Raw genomic sequence first — 14,549 nt, forward strand, 5'->3', positions numbered from 1 at the left:
TGCGCCTGCGCCAGCCTCCTCTGGGAGGCGGGACTTCCGTTGTTAGGGTTAATGGCCGGTGCGGAGCTTCTTGTTGTTGTTGTTGCTGTTGCTGTTGCGGCTGCTGCTGCCACTGCCATTGCGTGAGAGCGGCTGGCTTGCGGCTCGGAGAGTGACAGAGCTCGCAGGTAATGGCGGGAGGGAGGCGGTGGGGGGGATACTGCCGCGCAGGTTTCGCTCCCCGCGGGGACTGATACCGGCAGTGACTGCCGGCTCGGTAGCTGAGTCACGGCTGACGGGTGCTCCGCCAGCGGGGGGCGTTCGTGTCTGATGCTTTTGGCCAGGGTGGGAATAATTGATTTGGCCTGGAGGTCGAGGTGAGGGCGTCGGTGCTCGTGATTAGCGCTGGGCCTGGTTCTCTCTCTCTCTCTCTTTCATTGCCTGGTGCAGATAGGAGAGCTTATCCTCTGGGGTTTCGTGCACTCTCTTGCTGCTGTTTGGCGGAGATGGGGATGGGGATGGGGGGGTCATTGTCTAGCGTTGGTGATGGAAGCGCAGATAGACTTCTTTCTTTGCTCGTGAGGTTGGTCCTCCTCGATTATACAACGAATCGAAGTTCTCACAAACTTTTCATTCTTAAATAATAAATACTGTGGGGAAAAAATACCCGATTATAATGTTCTGCAAGGGGCAGTGAAGGATAGTTAGAAGGTGATGCACTTTCGGTATAGTTGAGGCCAGTTGAGAAGTTGAGGGTTTTTTTGTGTATTTCCCAGCTTCTGACTGGCTAAATTGGGAGGAAAGTTGCTGGATAGTAATATCAGTAATATTTGACAGGAAAGAATTTGAAACTCTCTAGATCATTTGCTGTATTGCTCTTTTGTAGAAATGTTTTTACATTTATAGTACATTATAAGGGATACACTTCTTGTGGCCTTTTTTTCATCCCCGCAATTTGTAGAGTAACATAGATAAAGGGGTGCAGGTAATATATTTAAAGTTTAAAAAGAAAGTTTGAAAATGTAGCTGTTTGAGACTTGGTTTGTAATTCATTGAAGAACAATCATTGATATAGAAGTACGTATGAGCTGAATAGCATTATTGTATAACCATAATAATCTGAAAAAAATGTTAAAAACTATTAATGATCTTATGTTATCACAAATGGTGTAAAATGCACAATTAGTAAGTACAAATTATTTTTGTCTGAGTATTGATACATCAGATTTATGCAATTTAAGATGGGCCCTCCAATACAGGATTAAGGCACATTTTGTAGGAACAATATCAAACTGTATCTTTATTCAGATTTATGAATTGCAAAAACAATATACTAGGCAATGTACATATAAAACAAGCATAACAAATTAATTACAGACAGTCCCCAAACCACAAAATAAATCCATAGCCGTCAGAAGTATCAATAAGGAAGTGCATCGTTCAAAGTCCCAGTGTTTAATAATATGTCTGTTTAAACAGCCATGGTTTCACTAAGATTTTAAGGTTTCAACCCTACAACTTTCTCTTTTGTGCATGTTATATTGATAAATGGATGATGTCAGGGGAGAAAACTGAAATTATCTATTTGTTCACATAATAGGTGTACAGCTCATCCCTCTACTTTAAAGTCCTCCTCACTAAGTTGGCGAGCCCAAGGGTGAGGATACCCTTTTACTCCTTGATGAATGCCTCCCATCTCCAGCAATATTGATCAGCTTCCGCTTTGTGTTTTGGGTCCATCCCATCTGTACTTGCCATGCCTACTTTTTGGAATCTCATACTTTAGTCTAAGGAATAAAATCCTATTATCCATAGTATCCACACAATCATATATGCATCTCTAGATTGTATCTGTCCCATGACACACTGTTAACCTTTCCCCAGAATGCTAAATGAGAACACTGCCTGTATTCTTGCCTGTCAGCCATGCTTCTAGCGTTGTGTCCTAGCTAATCATTTTAGGGTCAGACCTGAATGCCTGTAGAGTAAGGTTTTCCAAACTGGGCCTCAAATGGCACCACTCTTTAGGTGCTAGAGCATTGGTGGTGGAAGTCAGCATGAGGCCTGTGAGCCATTGTGCAGTGGCACTAACATTGTATGAGTTTCTCTGGTAACAGGAAGCCTTGCACAAGGAAAGGATCAGAGCTGCGCAGGCCTGTGAGCTTGTACCATGCTGACTTTCATTAGTAATGCTGCTGCCACTTATGTATTACAGTTGGGTTTGGGACCAGTCATAATGAGAGGGAAGGGCTGAGTGTGCATGGGTCAGTGGAGATTTCCACTTCTTCTCACCCACCACTGAACTTACCCAAGAGAGATGTTGTCCCAGTTGTCAGCCTGCACACTCTTCCCACCAGTTGTCATCCTCTTTTTTTTTGGCTCGGGGCCAAAAAGAAAATGGTGCGACTGATCCTGCCTGGGGGATGTTTAGAGGAGGGGTTCTGTGAAGGAAGGGATGATATGCAGAAAGGATGTGAGAATTAGATAAGGTGGGGAAGCATTGGCTGTGGAGGGTGAGAGAGAGGGGCATGACAGAAGATCAACTAGGAGTTTGAAGAGGAGGTAGGAGATGAAAGATCATCTAGTTGTAATTTAAAAGGAAGATTGGAGGGAGAAGGTGAGACTAGGAGGTGAGAGAGGGGATGGATGATGAGTGAGGATGGAATGGGGATGGGGTGAAAAGGAGAGGGAAGGGATGACAGGATTGGGAGTTATAAGAAGGGCTTGGGGGTAAGAGAGAATGTATGGGCTGAGGAAGTGAGAAGAGCAGAGGTGGTGAGACAGGGTCTTCTGGGTGGGGAGTCGAGGCTGAGAGATGGGGTAGCTGGACTGTGAGGAGAGTGAAAAGGAGATATTGTTGAAGAGGACACATCCTTACTAATTTGTTTTGGTTGCCCTCTGAGATTGTGTGAATTTTCAGGTGCTAAAATGGGGTCACAATGGCTAAAAGTTGGGAAACCCTGCTCTAGGGACTAGAGAAAACAGATTTAATACTGCTACATAATAGTGGGAATCTATAGACATATTAGTCTTAACATCAGTAGTATGCAAGGAAATAGAAATTCCATTGAAGGAAAGGCTTCAGGCAGCCTGCAGGAATCAGAAGGAGAAAGGGAAATTGCAAAGTAAAGAACAGACACTCGGCAGGCCTCTGCAATAAAGTGTGCGTAAAAAAATGTGTGTCAAGACTGTGCACCCATTTTTTTTTTAATGCGTGCACATCCCCCTCTCCTGGGTGCCCGAAACAATATGCAAATGAGTTGCTGTGCCAAAACGGACGATCTAGGGATAAATTGCGTGACCTAGTGTGTCCTTGGCATTGGGCGCCCAGGAGTTGTAGCTGTGTGCGGGCTACCAAAACAGACACTCAATTTACAAGCGTCTGTTTTATCCTGCGGCAGCGAATTTACCGGCACAATATATATTATTTCCCCCCAAGTCTTTTTTTTTTTTCCCAGTGTTGCTTTTTGTGTTTCCTCCTACTTGTATTGTGATGATCCTAGGTAGGAGGAACCACGGAAAAGCAGTATTTTTTGTTTTTAAGTAGACCCCTTGACGTGCAGCAAGACTTTATGCCTGCTCTGGGGTAAGTGTAAAATTGGACGGGTTAAAAAGTGTCCCTTGGGCGCACGGCAATTTTTTTTCTTTTGCATTGCGGGGTAATAGCTAACAGATTCATCTACATGGCATATATATGCGATGAACTCTGTTAGCTACGCCTTTGTTTTGTTGCGCGTTTTAGAAGCGCAGATCCCCTTATTGCATCGGAGGTTATGGACGTATGTCCAAAATACGCGTCCAACCATTTGTTAAACTGTGCACTAAGCTTGGCATACTTTATTATATCGGCCACAAAAAGGAGATAATTCAATCTCTTTTCTGAAACTTATGAGTAGTAGTGCCAGTCATCAAAGCTTCAACCCTGGCCTTGATTGGCACTACAGCTCTCAAGTTTCAAACTTGTGCTAATTCAGCCACATTTTGTGTCTGTTATTCAGGTTTTAGTTTCTGGTGGAACAACCCAGAAAAATAATTTTGGGCATTCTGCCACCATCTTTGGTATCTAAGAAAGCAGAGTAGAGCTGGCAGTGTAAATCCTCTGCAGAAATAGAGCAGAGCTGGTTGTGAAATATATCATTTATAGACCCAGAATAAGGAAAGCAGAGTTTCTGCTTACCCTGAGATAGGGCAGCCACATAGTTTTGGGTTTTTTTTAATGTAATTTCCTGGCACAGTTGAGGAAGCCATGAGGGATAATGACCAAGAACATAAGAAGATGCCATACTGGGTCAGACCAAGGGTCCATCAAGCCCAGCATCCTGTTTCCAACAGTGGCCAATCCAGGCCATAAGAACCTGGCAAGTACCCAAAAACTAAGTCTATTCCATGTTACTGTTGCTAATGGCAGTGGCTATTTTTTAAGTCAACTTAATTAATAGCAGGTAATGGGCTTCTCGTCCAAGAACTTATCCAATCCTTTTTTAAACACAGCTATACTAACTGCACTAACCACATCCTCTGGCAACAAATTCCAGAGTTTAATTGTGCGTTGAGTGAAAAAGAACTTTCTCCGATTAGTTTTAAATGTGCCACATGCTAACTTCATGGAGTGCCCCCTAGTTTTTCTATTATCCGAAAGAGTAAAAAACCGATTCACATCTACCCGTGCTAGACCTCTCATGATTTTAAACACCTCTATCATATCCCCCCTCAGCCATCTCTTCTCCAAGCTGAAAAGTCCTAACCTCTTTAGTCTTTCCTCATAGGGGAGCTGTTCCATTCCTTTTATCATTTTGGTAGCCCTTCTCTGTACCTTCTCCATCGCAATTATATCTTTTTTGAGATGCGGCGACCAGAATTGTACACAATATTCAAGGTGCGGTCTCACCATGGAGCGATACAGAGGCATTATGACATTTTCTGTTTTATTCACCATTCCCTTTCTAATAATTCCCAACATTCTGTTTGCTTTTTTGTCTGCCACAGCACACTGAACAGACTATTTCAATGTGTTATCCACTATGACACCTAGATCTCTTTTTTTTTTTTTTTTGGGTAGTAGCACCTAATATGGAACCTAACATTGTGTAACTATAGCATGGGTTATTTTTCCCTATATGCACCACCTTGCACTTGTCCACATTAAATTTCATCTGCCATTTTGATGTCCAGTTTTCCAGTCTCACAAGGTCTTCCTGCAATTTATCACAATCTGCTTGTGATTTAACTACTCTGAACAATTTTGTATCATCTGCAAATTTGATTACCTCACTTGTCGTATTTCTTTCCAGATCATTTATAAATATATTGAAAAGTAAGGGTCCCAGGTCAGATCCCTGAGGTACTCCACTGCCCACTCCCTTCCACTGAGAAAATTGTCCATTTAATCCTACTCTCTGTTTCTTGTCTTTTAGCCAGTTTATAATCCACGAAAGGACATCGCCACCTATCCCATGACTTTTTACTTTTCCTAGAAGCCTCTCATGAGGAACTTTGTCAAACACCTTCTGAAAATCCAAGTATACTACATCTACCGGTTTACCTTTAGCCACATGTTTATTAACTCCTTCAAAAAAGTGAAGCAGATTTGTGAGGCAAGACTTGCCCTGGGTAAAGCCATGCTGACTTTGTTCCATTAAACCATGTCTTTCTATATGTTCTGTGATTTTGATGTTTAGAACACTTTCCACTATTTTTCCTGGCACTGAAGTCAGGCTAACCGGTCTGTAGTTTCCCGGATCTCCCCTGGAGCCCTTTTTAAATATTGGGGTTACATTAGCTATCCTCCAGTCTTCAGGTACAATGGATGATTTTAATGACAGGTTACAAATTTTTACTAATAGGTCTGAAATTTCATTTTTTAGCTCCTTCAGAACTCTAGGGTGTATACCATCCGGTCCAGTTGATTTACTACTCTTCAGTTTATCAATCAGATCTACCTCATCTTCTAGGTTCACCATGATTTGGTTCAGTCCATCTGAATCATTACCCATGAAAACCTTCTCCAGTACGGGTACCTCCCCAACATCCTCTTCAGTAAACACCGAAGCAAAGAAATAATTTAAACTTTCTGTGATGGCCTTATCTTCTCTAAGTGCCCATTTAACCCCTCGATCATCTAATGGTCCAACTGACTCCCTCACAGGCTTTCTGCTTCGGATATATTTAAAAAAGTTTTTACTGTGAGTTTTTGCTTCTACGGCCAACTTCTTTTCAAATTCTCTCTTAGCCTGTCTTATCAATGTCTTACATTTAACTTGCCAACGTTTATACATTATCCTATTTTCTTCTGTTGGATCATTCTTCCAATTTTTTAATGAAAATCTTTTGGCTAAAATAGCTTCTTTCACCTCCCCTTTTAGCCATGCCGGTAATCGTTTTGCCTGCTTTCCACCTTTCTTAATGTGTGGAATATATCTGGATTGTGCTTCTAGGATGGTATTTTTTTAACAATGACCACGCCTCTTGCACACTTTTCACTTTTTCTCATTTTCTCAAAGTTTTCCTTTTGAAAGTTTAGCACGAGAGCCGTAGATTTGCTTACTGTCCCCCTTCCAGTCATTAATTCAAATTTGATCGTATTATGATCACTATTGCCAAGGATGCAGAGATACAAAGTGAACGCCTATCAGCCTCACTGCTTCTGCTGCCACTGGGTATGTCATCTTCCTTGTCAGGCTGCTGCTTACTGTGCTGGGTTACAAGGCCCTACCACTGCTGGCCACACTAGGGGAGGGGAAAGGTCAAGAGAGAGTGAGGAGATGGTGGTGGTGGTGGTGGTGGTGGAGTGTATGAAGGGATCAGATGGAAGCAGAATTAGTGTCCTGAAGGACAAGAGAGTGAGACTGTGGGGATGTAGGAGAAAGAGTCAGTGAGGAGATCAAAGGGAAGATTGACAAGTGTATGAGGGAATGGGGACATAAGATGGAGTGAGGGGATTGGAGGGTCTGTAGGTTATGTGAGGGGGAGAGAGTGAATGAGGGGGATCAGAGGGGCTGTGAGATAAGAGTGGGGAAGGCAGGGGAGCAAAAGGGATAGGATGTTTAGTGGAGTGAGGCTTTTGATATGCTCCCGCCTAGGGGCCTATGAATAAAGTGAGAAACCTAGGATGGATCCCAAGCTGGTGATATGGATTACAAATTGCATGACTGACAGATGTTAGCAAGTAGTGGTAAATGGAACCTACTCTGAAGAGTGATAAGTGGAGTTCCTCAAGAACTGGTTCTGTTTAAAAAACAAAAACATAAATGTCTTTGTGAGCGATTTATTGTAGAGGGATTAGAAGGTAAAGTTTTTGTCTTTTTGCCGATGACACTAAGAGCTGCCACAGAATTGGATACACCTGAAGGAGCAGAGAAAATGAAAAGCGATCTAAGAAAGCTCGAGGAGTGGTTGAAGGTTTGGCAGGTGGGATTCAGTGCCAAGAAGTGCAGGGCCATGCATTGGGGGTAAAATAATCGTAAGGAGTTGTGTGCAATGAGGGGTGAAAGACTGATGTGCACGAGCCAGGGAGAGATTTTGGGGTAATAGTGTCAGACGATCTGAAGGTAGTGAAGCAATGTGACAAGGTGGTGGCTAAGGCTAGAGGGATACTGGGCTCATAGAGGGGCCGATGCACAAAAAAAAAGCGTGGAAAGCAGGCGCTGAAAAGTCAGTGCCCGCTTTCTTAATGCGTTCATGGTGCCTGCAAGGGGGGCGCCATGCCATATTATAATTAGGGGGTCGTGTTAGCAAGGAGGCAACCTTAGCACCTCCTTGCTAATGCGACCCCGCAGTTGCTGGTGGTCTGCCGGTTATGAACACTCGGATTTTATCGGCATCGGTCTTCATAATGCAGCCGGCCAGTTTTGAAAACCAACGCCGAGCATTTTGGCGTCGGTCTTCAATGCATCTGGCTGATTTATTTATTTTTTTTAAACTTAAAGTTTTAAAAGAAGTATAAAAAAGCAGTTTTTTCTGCTTTTCTTTACTTCTTTTCAATGCACTCAGCTTTTAACGCCTGCTCCAGGCAGGCGTTAATAGCTGAGCGATAAATGTACCTCTGAGACACACACTTATTTTTTTTTCATGCGGAGTAAATGAGTAATAGCCTCATTCATATGCATTTGCATGTGATGAGCGCTATCCCATTCACTTCTTGTCGGACGCACGTTAAATAGGCGCTAATTCCCCTATTGCATTAGTGGGTGGATTAGCGCCTATTTAACACACGTCCGACTGTGGGTTATACAGTGCGTTCGGCTGAGCGCACTGTATTGCATCTGCCCCAGAGTGAGGCATAACCAGCAGGGAAAAGGTGTTAATGGCCCTGTATAGGTTGTTGTTGAGGCCTCACCTGGAATACTCTGTATTTCCAAAAGGATAAGGACAGGATGAAAGTGGTCCAGAAAATAGCAACCAAAATGGTGTGGGGTCAGCACAAAATGCCTATGAGAGGAGCCTGAAAGACCTAAATATATATACTCTGGAGGAGAGGAGAGTCAAGGGAGATTTGCAGACTTTCAAAATACCTGAAAGGAACTAATGATGCACAACTAATGATGCACAATTTAAAATCCTTTCTGATGGAAAGGAAGTATAGAGCTAGGGGATTTCCATGTGGAGAAGAGGGCTGGCTGCCTCAGGTCCTCTGACATGCATGCTGGCTCAAAGGTCCTGTGTGAAGTTTTATTGAAGTTGTTACTACTCATACTGGGGGCCCGGTAGAAGAGGACAGGAGGAAGGTCTGGGTGGCAAAACTCCGCCGCTAATCAGGATATGATGCTGGAGGCAGTTGCCTTTATTCCTTATGCTTAAATCTGGGCCTGCCAAGCTGGTCAAAATATATTGCTCAGGACAATTTTTAATTCGATTTATGGGCCAATATTCTCAAGAATACAGGAAAGTGAAAAATATTTGTATATGGCTTAGAAAATAATGGTGGTAAGTGTAGTTCTATACTGCATATATAATATTGAAGGTATAGAATGCACCATTAATCACTTAAACCATATACAGGAAATATTGTGATGCTAGAGACCTTTAATTCAATAATTATGTAAATAACTTACCCATCTATATAAGAGGGAATAAAAACTGGAACAGTTGTACAATAAATATGCAGAAAGGAATCACAAGCATGTATTCAGTGACCTTTAACTAATCATTATGTTCAGTAATGGACACTTGCCCCACTTATAGTAGTTTATACACACAACATTTCTAACAAATTACCTTACTATAATACCTTTAGTTGGTGCAGTTCTGTCAGGTAACTAGTGATCTCAAATTGTGAAGTGATTGCTCCCTCCTCCTATAATGCATGATGAGCCATGTGTATATTGTGGGATGTAAAAAAAAAAAAAAAAAAGTACAGCACTATGTTTTCTGATGACATCCTGAAACCCCTCAGAATTGAGTTAAATGTGGGAATCCCAGCACAAACTGAAATCATTCTGGAAACGTCTTTACTGTTTGTAATACTGAAAATATCATAAAACATCAGTTAGTCAAACTGATGATACTGAGCTTGACAGTATTCTATTATAAGAACATAATGTAAAAATTGCCATGCTGGTGCGGCAGCTGAAGCCACATGCCAAAGGGGCATGCCTCTTGAAGCAGTTTTGTTTTTTTGACAGTTTAGGAGGTGTTTTTGCTGACTGCTTGAGTTGCTCCCTTCCCTTGATAGCTCTATTATTTTTCTTATTATGGTGAAATGGAAAGGTGGTGCTTCTGCTGTGGTATCGCTCCCCCCCCCCCCCCCCCACACACTCAGCTGCAGTTGGGGAATATGGAGCAGTTGAGAGCGTGTGAAGTAGTGGTACCAATGGGACGACGGCTTTGCACCTGTCAGAGCTTGAAATATCTTTTAAGTTCCGAAAGCCGCTTGCCTCCTAAAATGTTGGCCTCCATAGTTAATTTGTCTGTTGGTAGTGGCTGGGGTTGAATTGAATCCTGCAGCTATGTTCGTGAAGGGTCTCAAGTTGAAAAGCACTTCGGTATATCATGGAAGTCAGAATTAAAGAGACCTGCAGCCATTGGTCTGTAAATCTATAGCAGGCCATTGTAACTCTGAAAGAACAGGGAGTAAGTGACTTGATTTTTTTTCCTTGTCACTGAATTCCTTTAACGGTCAGGTGTCTGCTGTGCACTCTGTTGTGGATAACTACTTTGAGAAGATTAAAGTTTTGGAGCCTCAGAACTTGTTGTCTCAAGAGTTTTAGAACAGTTACTGTTAAAGACACTATGTCTATGTATAATAGTACTAACATAGTAATGATGGCAGAAAAAACCCAAATGGTCCATCCAGTCTGTCCAGCAAGCTTCCCTAGGTAGTAACAGCCATTCCGTGCAGTTATCCCAAGCTTTGATAACCCATAAAAATTTTAGCTAGCAACATTTTTTTACCGGGTGATGAGCTTTCTTGAAAATTCAGACAATGCTGCTTTAGGTACATTGCTTATGTACTTGGCCATAGAAGCAGTCCTGTGCTTTTTTTTTTTTTTTTATTTGTTTATAATTTTAACAAATATTTTCCTAGCATGTAGCAGATGTACTCAGGACCAATGGGTATAGTGTGCTCCTGATAGCAGTTGGAGACGGAGTCAGATTTCAATCTGAAGTCAGCACTACATATACCCATGCAGGAAGCTCTGCTCTTCAGTATTTCTCCGTCTCCTTAGCAGTTCAGGACTATACACATGCTTGCACAGCGTTAGAAAATCCAAACCAAAGAAAAAAATTCCAAACAAGAAATACTTACCTCTACAGACGAGCCCCGCTCTCCTGCGGTGATACCTAAGGGCCCCTCCCCCAGTCAGGAATTCCTGAGGTGATTTCAGAGATCCCTCAGAGGTAGGCCTCGGTCCGGTAGCCGGTTCCCGGCGTGGACTTAGCCCCCAGGAACGGGAGTGGCTGAGAGGCAGCGGGTGCAAGACCGAATGCGGTGGTGAAGGTAAAATTCCTCCCCCCCCCCCCCCCCCCCCCCCCCCCACAGCTGGAGACCGCCCTGCTCCAGACCGGGAAACGCTGAGCCAAGGTAAGGTAGAAAACTTTCTTAAGTCTCCGGTCTCCGAGGCTCGGATAACTGTACAGATCGCCAGCTGGCGACTGTCCCATCGGGTTGATCAGCCCAGTCCGGGCTAAACCCCGATCCGGGGGGGGTGTCACCATCTTGCTCATGTGGTTGCCGGCGCCATTTCCCCCCCCCCCCCCCCCCGATCGCCATACTGTCCGCCTAACTGAGCCATGCGCACAGTGGCGAGCCAGGCACATAACATACTTGGGCGCAAGCGAGGCGCGCGTGTTGGTGCTGGGCGCATAGCGACGCGCTCAGCGCCGGGCACACAAGTTCGCCTGCGCGCACAGCAGCGCATGCATTTCCGTAAGCGCACATACCAGCCTGCACGCATTCCTTCAGCCTGCACGCACACCCTTGGCGCACCCGGAGCGCGTATCTAAGCCTCCCGGCGCGCACATATAAACACACAGACCGGGTTTGGATGCCCCTACATGCACAAACAATGGCACCACCGGCCAAGAAAGCCAAAGCACAAGCCCTCTGCCCAGCCTGCTACATAAGAGCTGCACAGCATGAAGAGGCTACTGCCCTGTGCCTACAGTGCGAGACGGCTCTGGGAGATCCAGGGCAAGGTCCGTCCCCCCCCCCCCCCCCCCCCCCCAGCCAGTACAGGAATACAGATCCACCGATGATACCCAGACCTCTCTATCCCCAGCTCGGCCCTCCAGGCGGGGCCCTCTGAGAATGCCGCCGGGTTCAATATAGACCCAGGAACCTTTTCCTGGGTGGAATTCCTTAAAGGTCTGCAAACCTTTGTCCAGGCGCAATCGGCGCCACCGGTGACACAGCCACAGCCTCCACCAGAGGACCCAAACCTCCCAGGCCCTTCTCGGCCTCCCCCAGACAAAAGCCTAACCTTAGGGGACACAGACACCTTGGAGGAAGACCAAGACTCCCTGGAGGAAGGGGAAAGCCCTCCAGGAATTGAACCATATCGAACCATGATGCGTTTCTTCTCCAAAGACGAGCTACCAGACCTCGTGTCCCTGAGCCTGAAGGACCTGGCTATCCCAGGCACAAGCGCCATAGCAGAGACAAAGACGAACAGTCTTCTGGCCGGGCTCTTTGGATGATACATCCCTCTGAACCATGTGATTCTGAGCAAGCTTTCCCTCATGGTCTAGTTTAAAAGCTGCTCTATCTCCTTTTTAAATGTTAGTGCCAGCCATCTGGTTCCACTCTGGTTAAGGTTTCCCCTTTCCCAGAATGTTCCCCAGATCCTATCAAATCTAAAACCCTCTTCCTTGCACAATTGTCTCCTCCATGCATTGAGAGTCTAGAGCTCAGCTTGTTTTTTGGGTCCTGCAAGTGGAACGGTGAGCATTTCTGAGAATGCAACATTGGAAGGTCTGAATTTCAGTTTCTCCAAGGGCAAGCAGGATGGCCATCCTCACATATAGATGATATCATCCGATAGTGCCCAGCATAAAAAACTATGTCAAAGTTTCCAAAACTTTGACTGATCCTCACTGGGCATGCCATTATACCACGTATACATGTGGGATCCCTTCAGTCTCTCTCTTTCCATGTTCTTGCCTCTTCTGAGGCCTCTATTCAGAGTTATCCAGTATGTAACTTAGTCGGATAAGACTTATCTGGCTAACTTACATGGGATATTTAGCAGCAGGCTGTGTTGCTGAAAATCCCCATATTTGATGCTATTTAGCTGGATAAGTTATATCCAGATAAGTCAGACTGCCATATAGCAAGTCTAACCTAACTGGATAAGTCCGCATATATGTACTTATCAGGCGCTACCTGAGAAGTAGCGCTACTCCTTTGTACCCATTGCCTGCCCACTAAAGATAACCTTATCAACTTAGTCGTATAAGTGGCTTATCTGGCTAAGTGGTGGCCATTGAACATAGCTGGATATTCAGCAGCCACCATTTAAAAAATTTTTTTTTTATTATAATGGTAAAATAAAAACAATATACATACATCTCATAGCATTATAGCCATTACTTTTCCTTTAACAACATCGGCCAGTTAGGCCAAAAAACCCTCCCCTCCTCCCCACCCTTACATCATCCTGTACAAACTTAAGTAAGAAGAAAAAAAAAGAAATTGTTGGGAGAGCTGTCGAGACCCCCAGTCCAAGCAGATTCATTTATTCACCTTAGTAATATTAACTGATACAGAACAAAGGTGAGAAATGAGTAAACAAGGCCTCTATGACATAGACCTCTATATTATATTATGATAATACCTCACTCCTGTGGGAAGGTTGAGATTGTTGCCAATCACATAAGGGATTCCAAATCTTTTGGAAAAATTTAATTCGGTTATAGCGAAGTACCATAAGGTGCTCTAATCATTGTTGCTTATATAAGTGATTGAGAACCATTTGAAAAGGAAGGATCTCAGGTCTCTTCCAATGGGACGCTGTCTTGCAGCATGCAACTATAAATATTTGCTGGCACAAGCGCTGTTGTTGAGGGGTAGAATGTAAAATTTTTCGCTCAATGAGAATGATACCTGGGTCATATATATCTCCCACTTTTACCACCCGGGTTGTCCAGTTGGCAATATCCCACCAAAAAGGTTTAATTCGAGGACTTCTACCAGATATGAAAGTAGGTGCCTGTTTCCCTACAGTTCCTCTAACAGTGATCTGTCATAGCCTGGAAACTACAGTACCTGAATGTAATTAGCTTTGAAGTGCTGAAAAGTGCGAAAAGCGGAATATAAAAATCTAAATAAATAAAAATATTTGGTGGAGTCTAGTTGGAGTGAGGTACCATCTGTACAGCAGTTTAAAACAATTTTCTGGAAGGTGTGCAGATATTGAACATTTACGAGCACCATGGAAGATGTCTTCCCACTCAACTTTGCTCAAATGGTACCCTGGGTCAGATTCCCAGGCAGTTATAAAAGCAGGTGTGCTGGAGGGCTGCTCATTAAGAATACCATATACCTTTGAAACAGCTCCCTTCAATTTCTCCCCTTGTGTACAGTATGTTTCGAATCTAGATTTCCGTCTCGCAGTTAGGCAGATTTCTGGAGGCAGAGAATAAAGTGCTGAATTTGAGCATATTCCAGAAAGTCCCAGGGTTCTTCGGCATGTTTTACTGTAAGAGAGGACGTTGGCATAGGTTTACCATGAGAAAGAAAGTGCCCTATTTGTGTAATTCCCACCTTTTTCCAGGATACAAAAGCCTTCGTGGGCAAACCTATTGGGAAAGAGATGTTATGAAAGAGATGAGTAAGATAAGTGCTCTCCCCCATTAATTTGGTTTTCCACTGAGCTCAGATCTTTAAAGTAGTCTTTAAGGCCTTAGGGTTAGTTGAAAAGGTCCGCCAGGTGCGTTTTGGCTGCCAAGGAAGTGCAGAAAGAGGCATCTTTCCAATCAGAATTTGTTCAAAAAGAGCCCATGGTTTCAATTGAGTGGGGTTATGAAATTCAAGAAGAGGTCATAATTGTGAAGCTATGAAATACCAGGTAAGATTAGGGACACTCAGTCCACCTCTTTCCTTTGGTTGGTATAGCATTGATCGGGAGATCCTG

General features: G+C 43.9%; 1 protein-coding gene across 3 annotated transcripts in view; it reads left to right on the plus strand.

Moving 5' to 3' along the window:
• The first annotated feature begins 16 nt into the window (after positions 1-16).
• Positions 17-14,549, plus strand: part of UBE3C (ubiquitin protein ligase E3C) — a 496,047-nt gene continuing 481,514 nt past the window's right edge. For 2 of the 3 annotated variants that reach the window (XM_029588499.1, XM_029588501.1), the window contains exon 1: positions 17-167. The gene's annotated coding sequence lies outside the window, so the exon portion shown is untranslated. Of the gene's footprint in view, positions 168-1,579; positions 1,637-14,549 lie in introns of all 3 variants that reach the window. The other variant, XM_029588500.1, reaches the window with a different exon arrangement.

This window comes from Rhinatrema bivittatum, chromosome 2 (genome assembly GCF_901001135.1).
Source record: "Rhinatrema bivittatum chromosome 2, aRhiBiv1.1, whole genome shotgun sequence".
In the NCBI taxonomy this organism is placed as follows: Eukaryota; Metazoa; Chordata; class Amphibia; order Gymnophiona; family Rhinatrematidae; genus Rhinatrema; species Rhinatrema bivittatum.